This window comes from Suncus etruscus, chromosome 14 (assembly GCF_024139225.1).
Source record: "Suncus etruscus isolate mSunEtr1 chromosome 14, mSunEtr1.pri.cur, whole genome shotgun sequence".
Lineage (NCBI taxonomy): Eukaryota > Metazoa > Chordata > Mammalia > Eulipotyphla > Soricidae > Suncus > Suncus etruscus.
The window spans coordinates 19,758,951-19,769,731 of record NC_064861.1 but is presented as its reverse complement, the minus strand read 5'-3'; the positions used below and the strand labels follow the sequence as shown (position 1 = coordinate 19,769,731).

The 10,781-nt window shown below is 36.4% G+C and overlaps 1 pseudogene; it reads right to left on the bottom strand.

Annotated features, from left to right (window-relative positions):
* Positions 1 to 227: 227 nt before the first annotated feature.
* The window catches only part of LOC126028311 (tropomyosin alpha-3 chain-like), a 71,162-nt pseudogene continuing 60,608 nt past the window's right edge, over positions 228 to 10,781 (bottom strand).

Sequence of the window (10,781 nt, the reverse complement as noted above, 5' to 3'; positions counted from 1 at the left end):
GTCACATTCCCTGAGATGTTCCCAAATGTGCTCTGCCTTTCACCCAAAGGAAATCTCTGGAGAGAAGGAAAGACAGTTTGGTGGAAAAGACAACTGGGGTGGTGGTAGGAACAAAAGCAACTTTTCAATTAAATGTCAGCCCTAGGTGGAAGTTCAGCTTCAGCAAGCTGCCATTGGGTGTAATCAAGGTTGGAGAAAAAGACAAAAGTGGGACAAGACTTGGGACTCTATAACTCATTGAGTTCTAGCAGTGTCTGGTCCAACATCCTTTATGTATAGAGATGCTCCCCTTTTGTGCAATTCAGTTTATATTCCAAATTTATGTTTCCCAACATGGCTACTAATGTCTCAGCAAACTCAGCAGAGACCTCTGCTCTTTGGGTTTATCAGTAAAAATCTTTATCTCTTCTTCACATTTTTCTTCTTTTTAGAAAACTTTTCCTCAGCAAAACTCAGACACTCCAGATTCTGGTCCAGCAGTATATTCTACTCCATCTCTCTGCAAGAGTACTCTGCTCCTGATTTTAATTAGTAAATCATTAATTTTCTTCTTCATACTTCTGATCTGCCTCTTCTGTAACATGCTTAGTTTCTTTGTGCTGACTTTCCTGAAGTTCCATTTTTTCTTCCTCTTCTAAGGCCTGGATTTCAATGACCATCATCCCTGTCTTTCATCGGCTGCTTTCTCAACAACTTTTGTAGGGTAGTTTCCAGGCATTCCTGGCCAGAAATATGGTCCAGTTCTTCTTTGACTATATGAATCTTATGATTCAAGGATGCCACTTTTACCTTTGCCTATTCTAGGGCCCAACTTTCACCCTCCACTTTCCACTGGAAGTGCTCAGTCCTCTCCTCCTCCTGTTGCAGAGCCTGGATCTTGTCCTTTGCATTCTCACTGGTAGTGATGCTCGCTATGGTCCTTCTAAACTCAGCTTCCTGTGCTCTCAGCTCCTCCACTCATCACTTCAGCTGCTTCTTTGTTCATTGAATCCAGGACCCTCCACAGCTCTGCCTGATGTTCCCCTGAAGACATGCAATGCCAGAGGTGAAACTTAATGCGTATACATAAAACATATACATTATATTCCCCCTCAGTCTTGAATTATATTACTGACTCTTTAATATTAGAATCTTTAAAAAGTCAAACATACACAATGGAATATTATGCAGCTGTCAGGAGAGATAAAGTCATGAAATTTTCCTATACATGGATGTACACGGAATCTATTATGCTGAGTGAAATAAGTCAGAGAGAGAGAGAAAAACGCAGAATGGTCTCACTCATCTATGGGTTTTAAGAAAATTGAAAGACACCCTTGTAATAATAATTTTCAGACACAAAAGAGAAAAGAGCTGGAAGTTCCAGCTCACCTCAGGAAGCTCACCACAGAGAGTGATGAGTTTAGTTAGGGAAATAACTACATTTTGAACTGTCCTAATAATGTGAATGTATGAGGAAAATGGAGAGCCTGTCTAGAGTACAGGCGGGGGTCGGGTGGGGCAAAGGGAGACTTGGGACATTGGTGATGGGAATGTTGCACTGGTGATGGGTGGTGTTCTTTACATGACTGAAACCCAAACACAATCATGTATGTAATTAAGGTGTTTAAATAAATTTAAAAAAAAGGTATTTTGAATATAGGCATCTGAGTCTTAAACTAGAAAGTTAGTTGTAAAATCTAAATATTATGTTTCCATATGTACCTGAAGTAAATTTGAGATAGACAATATTGACATTTTAGAGTGCAACTAAGACAGTTTTCCAAATCCCCACATGAATGTGTATCATATCTATATAAAATATTCATATATAAAACATTTAATATGCTGTATATAAAATATAAGTATATATCCCTTAGACTAGCCTCTATATTGCTTTTACTCTATTCCCACCAAGTCTATAACAAAAAATATTGCAGCTAGCAGGTTAATATTAATGGGACTATTCAACTCTTCTTTAGATTATTTTTCTTTTTTAAATTAATCTTAGAAAAAATGGTTAGTTGTTTTTAATAATCTTTATAAGATACACATTTGAGATTATAAGAAATTATGTTTAAGTAATTTAGACAGGTCTGCATGTCAATTCCACCAAAACTAGTGAGCTTGTCAACTACACTGAAAACATACTCATCATAGGTTGTCATTTATATGTATACCTTTATAAGATAGTGGAAAAGTCTACCAAGAGATAAAATCATCTTCAAATCATCAATAATGGTGACTTAGAGTACTACTTAATCATCAGTTGTCTAAAATAACTTGATTTCATGGATACTGAGAATAAAAGGTGGAAATAAACTAAAGTATGAAGTGACAGTTCTGACAAGAAAAATAGAGGTGGATGTCAGAATTCTGAGTGACTAGAGAGATATCTGAGTGCTACCTAGGTCAGCTGTATTCTTGAAAGCACTCAGATAGCTCCCTAGGTCAAGTTTTCTATAGCTTAATTACAGTTTACTCATTATAAAATATAAATCTGAGCTTAAAAGGTTTCTGAGTTTACTAGATGATTACATTAATTTTAGAGATATATAATATATATAAAGTACCATAAAGTATTTTATTATGGAAAATGATCAATAAATATTCTCTACTTTGTAGCAAAACTGTTAGTAAAAGTAGAATATCTTTTCTAATTTAGCCAAATCTACTTTAACCTGATGTCTAATGCCAGTATCAGGGTTTTAAATTATAGCTTACTGAGAAATACATTTTGTCAATGTAAATGAATAAATTACAAAAATTTCTAAAGAATAAAAATTTTTCAGAGTAGTCCAGGTTATATATTATACACAGAAAAACTGACACAACTAACATTCCAGTCTATTTAACATATAAACATATGACAGATCTGTTTTATTACTGCCTATTTAGGACAATAGGAAGTGAATTCTCCATCTGGATCAACTTAATGGTAAATAATAAACTTTAGATATACTATTATTAGTATCAAATGAAAGGACTTTGAATACAATTTTAGTATTTATAAATTGCTGTGCCCTTAATTGGCAAAATATAAGGAGAAACAATCTTAGTTTTTCCAAATGTTATTTTATATTAGGCACCCTGTTTTTCTGTGTCACCTGTACACTTCACTCAAAAAAGTGATAAAAATTTTGTGCATACAAATTTTAAGACTTTAAAATAACTTTTTTCATTTGTTATATAAAACCATATTCCATATAACTGTTTGTAAATTATTTTTATTTGTTAGCTTTTTTTTTTTTTTGGGGGGGTGGGGAGGCTACACCCAGTAGTACTTAAGGCATACTTCTGATTTTGCACTCAGGGATCACTTCGCTGGCTAGAGTGACTACGAGGTTACACATGGTCTATCTATCCAGCCCCAAATGCTATTGTATATTCAGTACCATTTTACTATCTGTTCATACCATATTTTTTACAGCTTCAAGTGACTACATCACAATAAAGAGCTTCATTATTTTTAAACTTTGTTTAAACTTTGGAAAGTTTTATCTTCAATAAAATAAAAATTAGTATTTTGGCAGTGGGAAGAGTTGAGCCATACCCCTTTAGCAGTGTTCAGGGCAGAATTCTGGCTTTGTGTTCGGATTTTATTTCTGGCACAGGACTATGTGTAGTGCTGGGAATTGAAACCAGCAAGCATCCTGCCTTCAGTTAGGAGATTAGTTAGTACAATAGTTTTATAAATTAAACATTTCCTACTTTCATAATGAATTTGTCTTGTAAATAAAAATATGGCACACAAACTTTTTAGATATGGTGGTATACTATCAAATTTTAAGAGAATGAAAGTTTTAATACCCACGATCACTTGGTGTTCTTTATTAGAACAATGAAGCAAGCACACTAACACATTTCACCAGATTGTATTCCTATAATGTGGTATCACTACCTATTCTGATCAAATCTAATTTTATTATTCTGGTTTGTTCTTTCATATACTTCAAGGCTAGAGTTAGCAGCTCTAAAAATATGTAAGCTTGAAAAGAACAATTCTTAGGATTTGGAAAACATGTCTGCCTTCTTCTCTATGCTAATGAAGACATAATGTAATCTGAGAGATTTGCAATGATCCCGGTAAGTTTCCTTTAAGAAGAAAACAGAATATGTGTGTGTTTATATTTTAACAGGGGCAATAATCACAGTAATATTGTGATGCTGCTAGAAATGAAATGATACAAAGATAGGGCCTGTACCAAATGTCAGTATATACCCAAAACTCCAATCTCTGTTCTAATCAGATAAAGCATCTTTCTCCCTCTGGGCAGTAGGTTGGTTTTAAGAGTATTTTTAAGCTATGAAAAGAAAAATCAATTCTTGCTTTATTTTTATCTAAAGTACTTATATAAAAGCCCATTTTTATCTTTAATCTGAAGTGGTAAAATTAAACTGCAATTGCTTTTTTTATAAATTGAAAACACAAATGATTAACCATTGCCCAAGCTAGTTTTGTAATTTGGACATATGTGATTGAAAGCTCTCCATATTTAAAGACACAATAAGACAGGAGTAATGACATAAAAGCTTTAGTGTTGTTTGTTTGTGAAATAGTGAATTAAGATAAAAGTCAAAAGTAGCTAATTAACTCTCCATTTTAGACTCTTTCAATTCCTGCTCTATACTCTCATTCTTAAAATCTCAATTACAATCTGCCATTGGACGAGAGATAGTTCAGCAGGTTAGGAGATTGTCTTGGTTTGTGCCCAAACTAGATTTGTGACTGACATCCATAGGGCACCCTGAGCTCTGCCAGAAGTGACCACTGAGCACAGAAGTAGGAGTAAGCTTTGAACCCAGCAACATATGCTCTTCAAATATAACAACAAACCACTCTGGTATTGACTGTGAAATTTATATTATTTACGATAGAGTAATTAAGTGATTCATCATTATTTTGTTCTCTGTCTTTTTTCTTTATGTAAATATCTTGATTGCAAATATGATTGTGATTAGGTTTCAGTCATGTAAAGAACACCTCCCTTCACCAGTGCAACATTCCCACCACCAATGTCCCAAATCTCCCTCCATCCCACTCCACCCCAACCTGTACTCCAGACAGGCTTTCCAGTTCCCTCATTCATTCACATGATTATGGTAGTTCTCTGTGCAGTTATTTCTATAACTGCAGTCAACACTCTTTGTGGTGAGCTTCATGAGGTGAGCTGGAAGTTCCAGCCCTCCTCTCGTTGTTTCTGAGGACTGTTACAAAAATGACTTTTATTTTTCTTAAAACCCATAGATGAGTGAGACTATTCTGTGTCTCTCTCCCCCTCTGACTTATTTCACTCAGCATGATAGATTCCATGTACATCCATGTATAGGAAAATTTCATGACTTCATCTCTCCTGAAGCTGCATAATATTCCATTGTGTATATGTACCACAGTTTCTTTAGCCATTTGTCTGTTGAAGGGCATCTTGGTTGTTTCCAGAGCTTGGCTATTGTGAATAGTGCTGCAATAAATATAGGTGTGAGGAAGGAGTTTTTGTATTGTATTCTTGTGTTCCTAGTGTAGATCCCTAGGAGTGGAATTGCTGGGTCGAAGGGGAGCTCAATTTCCAGATTTTGGAGGAATCTCCATATCACTTTTCATAGAGGTTGGACTAGATGGCATTCCCACCAGCAGTGGATAAGAGTTCCTTTCTTTCCACATCCCCGCCAGCACTGATTGTACTCATTCTTTGTGATGTGTGCCAATCTCTGTGGTGTGAGATGATATCTCATCATTGTTTTGATTTGCATATCCCTGATGATTAGTGATGGGGAGCATATTTTCATGTGCCTTTTGGCCATTTGTATTTCTTTTTTATTAAAGTGTCTATTAATTTTTTCTCCCCATTTTTTGATGCGATTACATGTTTTTTTCTTGTAAAGTTCAATCAGTATCCTGTATATTTTGGATATTAGCCCCTTACCTGATGGGTGTTGGGTAAATAGTTTCTCCCAGTCGATGGGTGGCTCTTGTATCCTGGGCACTATTTCTTTTGAGGTGCAGAAGCTTCTCAGCTTAATGTATTTTCATCTGTTGATCTCTGCTACTACTTGTTTGGAAAGTGCAGTTTCCTTCTTGAAGATGCCTTTAGTCTCAATGTCATGGAATGTTTTACTGACGTGTTTTTCTACATACCTTATGGTATCAGGTCTGATATCAAGGTATTTAATTTATTTGGATTTTACCTTCATACATGATGTTAACTGGGGGTCTATGTTCGCTTTTTTGCAAGTGGCTAACCAGTTCTGACAGCACCACTTGTTCAAGAGGTTTTTCCCTGCTCCACCTAGGATTTCTTGCTCCTTTGTCAAAAATTAGGTGATTGTATGTTTGGGGAAAGTTCTCTGAGGACTCAAGCCTATTCCACTGATCTGAGGGTCTGTCATTATTTCAGTACCATGTTGTTTTGATAAATATTGCTTTGTAGTACAGTTTAAAGTTGGAGAAAGTAGTGCCTCCCATTTTCCTTTCCCTAAGAGTGCTTTAGCTATTCAAGGGTGTTTATTGTTCCAGAAGAACTTCATAAGTGTTTGACTCACTTCTTTGAAGAATGCCATGGCTATTTTTAAGGGATTGCATTAAATCTGTATAATGCTTTGGGGAATATTGCCATTTTAATTATGTTAATCCTGCCAATCCAACAGCAGGGTATGTGTTTCCATTACCATATGTCCTCTCTTATTTCTTGCAGCATGGCTTTATAGTTTTCTTTGTATAGGTCCTTCCTTTCTCTGGTCAGTTGACACCAAGGTATTTGAGTTTGTGTGGTAATAATATGAATGGGATTGCCTTCTTGATGTCCATCTCTTCCCTATCATTACTGGTGTATAAAAGGCCATTGATTAAGAGTGGTGAGTGAAGTTATAGAAATAACTACACAGAGAACTACAATAATCATGTGAATGAATGAGGGAACTGTAAAGCCTGTCTAGAGTACAGGTAAGGGTGGGGTGGTATTGAGAAACATTTGAAACATTGGTGGTGGGAATGTTGCAGTGGTGAAGAGGATGTTCTTTACATGACTGAAACCTAATCACAATCATATATGTAATCAAGATGTTTAAATAAAGAAAAAAGTTTCAAAAAAAATATAAAGCACCTATAATCTTAAAAAAAAAAGGCCATTGATTTCTGTGTGTTAATTTTGTAGCCTGCCACCTTGCTATATGAGTCTATTGTTTCTAGAAACTTTCTGGTAGAGTCTTTAGGGTTTTGTAAGTAGAGTCATGTCATCTGCAAACAATGAGAGCTTGACTTCTTCCTTTCCTATCCAGATTCCCTTTATATCTTTTTCTTGCCTGATCGCTATAGCAAGCACTTCCAGTACTATGTTGAAGAGGAGTGGTGAGAGTAGACAGTCTTGACTTGTACCAGAATTTAGAGGAAAGGTTTTAGTTTTTCTTCACTGAGGATAATATTTGCCATTGGCGTGTGGTAGATGGCTTCAACTAGGTTGAGAAAGGTTCCTTTCATTCCCATCTTGCTGAGAGTTTTGATCAAGAATGGGTGTTGGACCTTATCAAATGCTTTCTCTGCATCTATTGATATAATCATGTGATTTTTATTTTTCTTGTTGTTGATGTTGTGTATGATGTTGATAGATTTATGGATGTTAAAAACATCCTTGCATTCCTGGGATGAAACCTACTTGGTCGTAGTGTATGATCTTCTTCATGATGCATCGGATCCTATTTGCCAGGATTTTGTTGAGGATCTTTGCATCTGCATTCATCAGGGATATTGGTCTGTAATTTTCTTTTTGGCAGCATCTCTGTCTGGTTTTGGTATCAAGGTGATGTTGGCTTCATAAAAGCTGTTTGGGAGTGTTCCCGTTTTTTCAATTTCATGGAAGAGCCTGGCTAGGATTGGTAGTACCTCCTCTTGAACGATTTGAAAGAATTCATTAGGAAATCCATCTGGGCCTGGGCTTTTCATTTTGGGCAGATATTTGATTACAGTTTCAATTTCCTCAATAGTGATGGGGGTGTTTAAATATGCTACATCATCTTTACTTAATTGTGGAAGGTTTTAGGTGTCCAAGAATTTTTCCATTTCATCTAAGTTCTCATGTTTAGTAGCATAAAGTTTCTCAAAGTAGTCTCTGATTACCCTTTGGTTCTCTGCAATATCTGTCGTGATCTCCCCATTTTCATTTCTTCTATGAGTTATCAGGTTTCTCTCTTTCTTTGTGAGTTTGCCAATGGTCTATCAATCTTGTTTCGTTTTTCAAAGAACCAACTTCTGCTTTCGTTGATTTTTCGAATTGTTTTTTGGTATTCCACTGCATTGATTTCTGTTTTCAGCTTTGTTATTTCCTTCAGTCTCCCTAATTTTGGTTCCTTTTGTTGGTCATTTTTTAATTTTATGAGCTGCGTCATTAAGTTATTCAGATATGCCACTTATTCTTTTCTGATATGTGCTTTTAGAGCTATAAATTTTTCTCTCAGGACCGCTTTTGCTGTGTCCCACAGATTCTGGCAGTTTGTGTCTTCATTATCATTTGTTTCCAGGAAAGTTTAGATTTCCTCTTTGATTTTTATCTGGGACCCACTGGTTGTTCAGTAGCAGAATGTTTAATTTCCAATTGTTAAAGTTTTTCTTCTGTGTGCCTTTGTAGTTCACATGTAATTTCAGAGCCTTGTGGTCAGCTAAGGTAGTCTGCAAGATTTCTATCCTCTTGATTTTATGGAGGTATGTTTTATGTTTCAGCATGTAGTCTATTCTGGAAAATGACCCATGTACATTGGAGAAGAATGTGTATCCAGGTTTTTTGGGATGGAGTGTCCTATATATATCTACTAGTCCTCTTTCTTCCATTACTCTTTTCAGGACTAGTATGTTATTGTTGGGTTTCAGTCTGGTTGACCTATCAAGTGTTGATAGGGCCGTTTTGAGGTCTCCCACAATTATTGAGTTATTATTGATGTCTTCTTTCAGATTTGTCAATAACTGTATTAGTTACTTTGCTAGTCTCTCATTGGGTACATAAATGTTTAACCGTCTGATTTCTTCCTGTTGCACATATCCCTTGATTAGTACACAGTGTCCATCTTTGTCCCTGTCCACTTTTCTGAGTATAAAGTTGATGTCATCAGATATTAATATGGCCACCCCAGATTTTTTACGGTTGCTCTTTGCTTGGATGTTTTTCCTCCAGTCTTTGATTTTGAGTCTGTATTTGTTCTGACTATTCAGGTATGTTTCTTGTAGGCAGCACAAGGTTGGATTCAACTTTTTGATCCATTTTGCCACTCTGTGTCTTTTAATTGGTGAATTTAGTCCATTGATGTTGAGGGAGATGATTTTCATAGGATTTAATGTCATATTTTTAGATAAGTTTGTTGTGTTTGTTGGTCTCTCTTGTCTTAAAGTAGACCTGTCAGTTTTTCCTTTAAGGCTGGTTTTCCTTCTGTGAAGTTTATGAGCTGTTGTTTATCCATGAAGCTATGTATTCTTTCTTCAAACCTGAATGTGAGTCGGGCTGGGTGCAGTATTCTTGGTGAAGCATTCATTTTATTCAGACTTGTCACAATATCCCACCACTGTCCTCTGGCCTTGAGAGTTTCTTGTGACATGTGTGCTGTAAGTCTTAAGGATGCTCCTTTGAATGTAATTTCTCTTTTTTGATCTTGCTGCTTTTAGTGTTCTACCTCTGTGTAATTTGTCATTGTAACAAGGATGTGTCTTGGGGTGTTTTTCTTTGGGTCTCTTTTAGCTGGTACTCTTCATGCATGCAGAATTTGATTGCATATAGACTTTACTCTGGGAGTATCTATTTGATGATGTCTTTGACAGTTGATTCTTCCTGGAGATCTCCTACCGGGCCTCTGGGACTCCAATGATTCTTATGCTGTTTCTGTTGAGTTTATCAAAGATTTCTATTTTCATCTGTTCATATTCCTTGAGTGCTTTTTCCATTGCCTGATCATTTGTCTTAAGGTTCTTTTCCAACTTCTTCTGCTGTGTTGTGTTTTTATGCATCTCATCTTCCAGTACTCTGATTCTCTCCTCAGCTGCTGTTACCCTGCTGGCGAGGCTATCTATTGAGGTTTTCAGTTGAGCTGCCTTGTTTTTCACATGTTATTTCAGTTTGGAGTTTTCTGATTTCTGTCTTTGTGTTCTGTTCAGATCAATCTGTGCTTTCTTTAAGTTCTACAAACATCTTCCATATTTCTCTTTTAAGTTCCTTTTCTCGAGAGGTTAATCAGGTGGTTGGACTTTTTTAGGTCATCTGAGCTATCGTCTTCATTCTCTGTGCATGGTGTTTGCCTGCGAGTTTTCCCCATTGTCACACTCGTAGTGTGTTTTTTCCTGTGTGTTGTGGTGTGGTTCATTGGTTAGAAAAAGTGCGCGTCTGCGAAGTAAGTGTCTTCTGCTGGGTCTAGTTGACAGTCTTTTGGAGGTGCACTTCCTAGGCCTCTGAGGAGACCTTCAGGTATTCAAGAAACACAGACAGGCACAGGAGAGAGTTCCCTTGAAGTCCTCAAAGTGATCAAAGACACAGCATGGTGGAACCTCCGCCTGCCAGAGAGCTCTGTGTATTGATTGGCAACCCCCACAGCCAGACTTTACTCACTCACTCGCTGGCCAGCTTTAGAATGCAGATGCTTTGGGGGTGCGCTCCTAGGTCTCTGAGACCTTCAGGTATTCAAGGAACACAGACAGGCACAGGCTGAAATTTATATTTTTAACCAAGAAATAATTTTTGAATATTTGTATTTCCAATTATCTTGACTTGTCAAGTTGTATATAAATAAAACATAAGCAAAAGAAAATCTATTCACTTTCTATATTACTATTT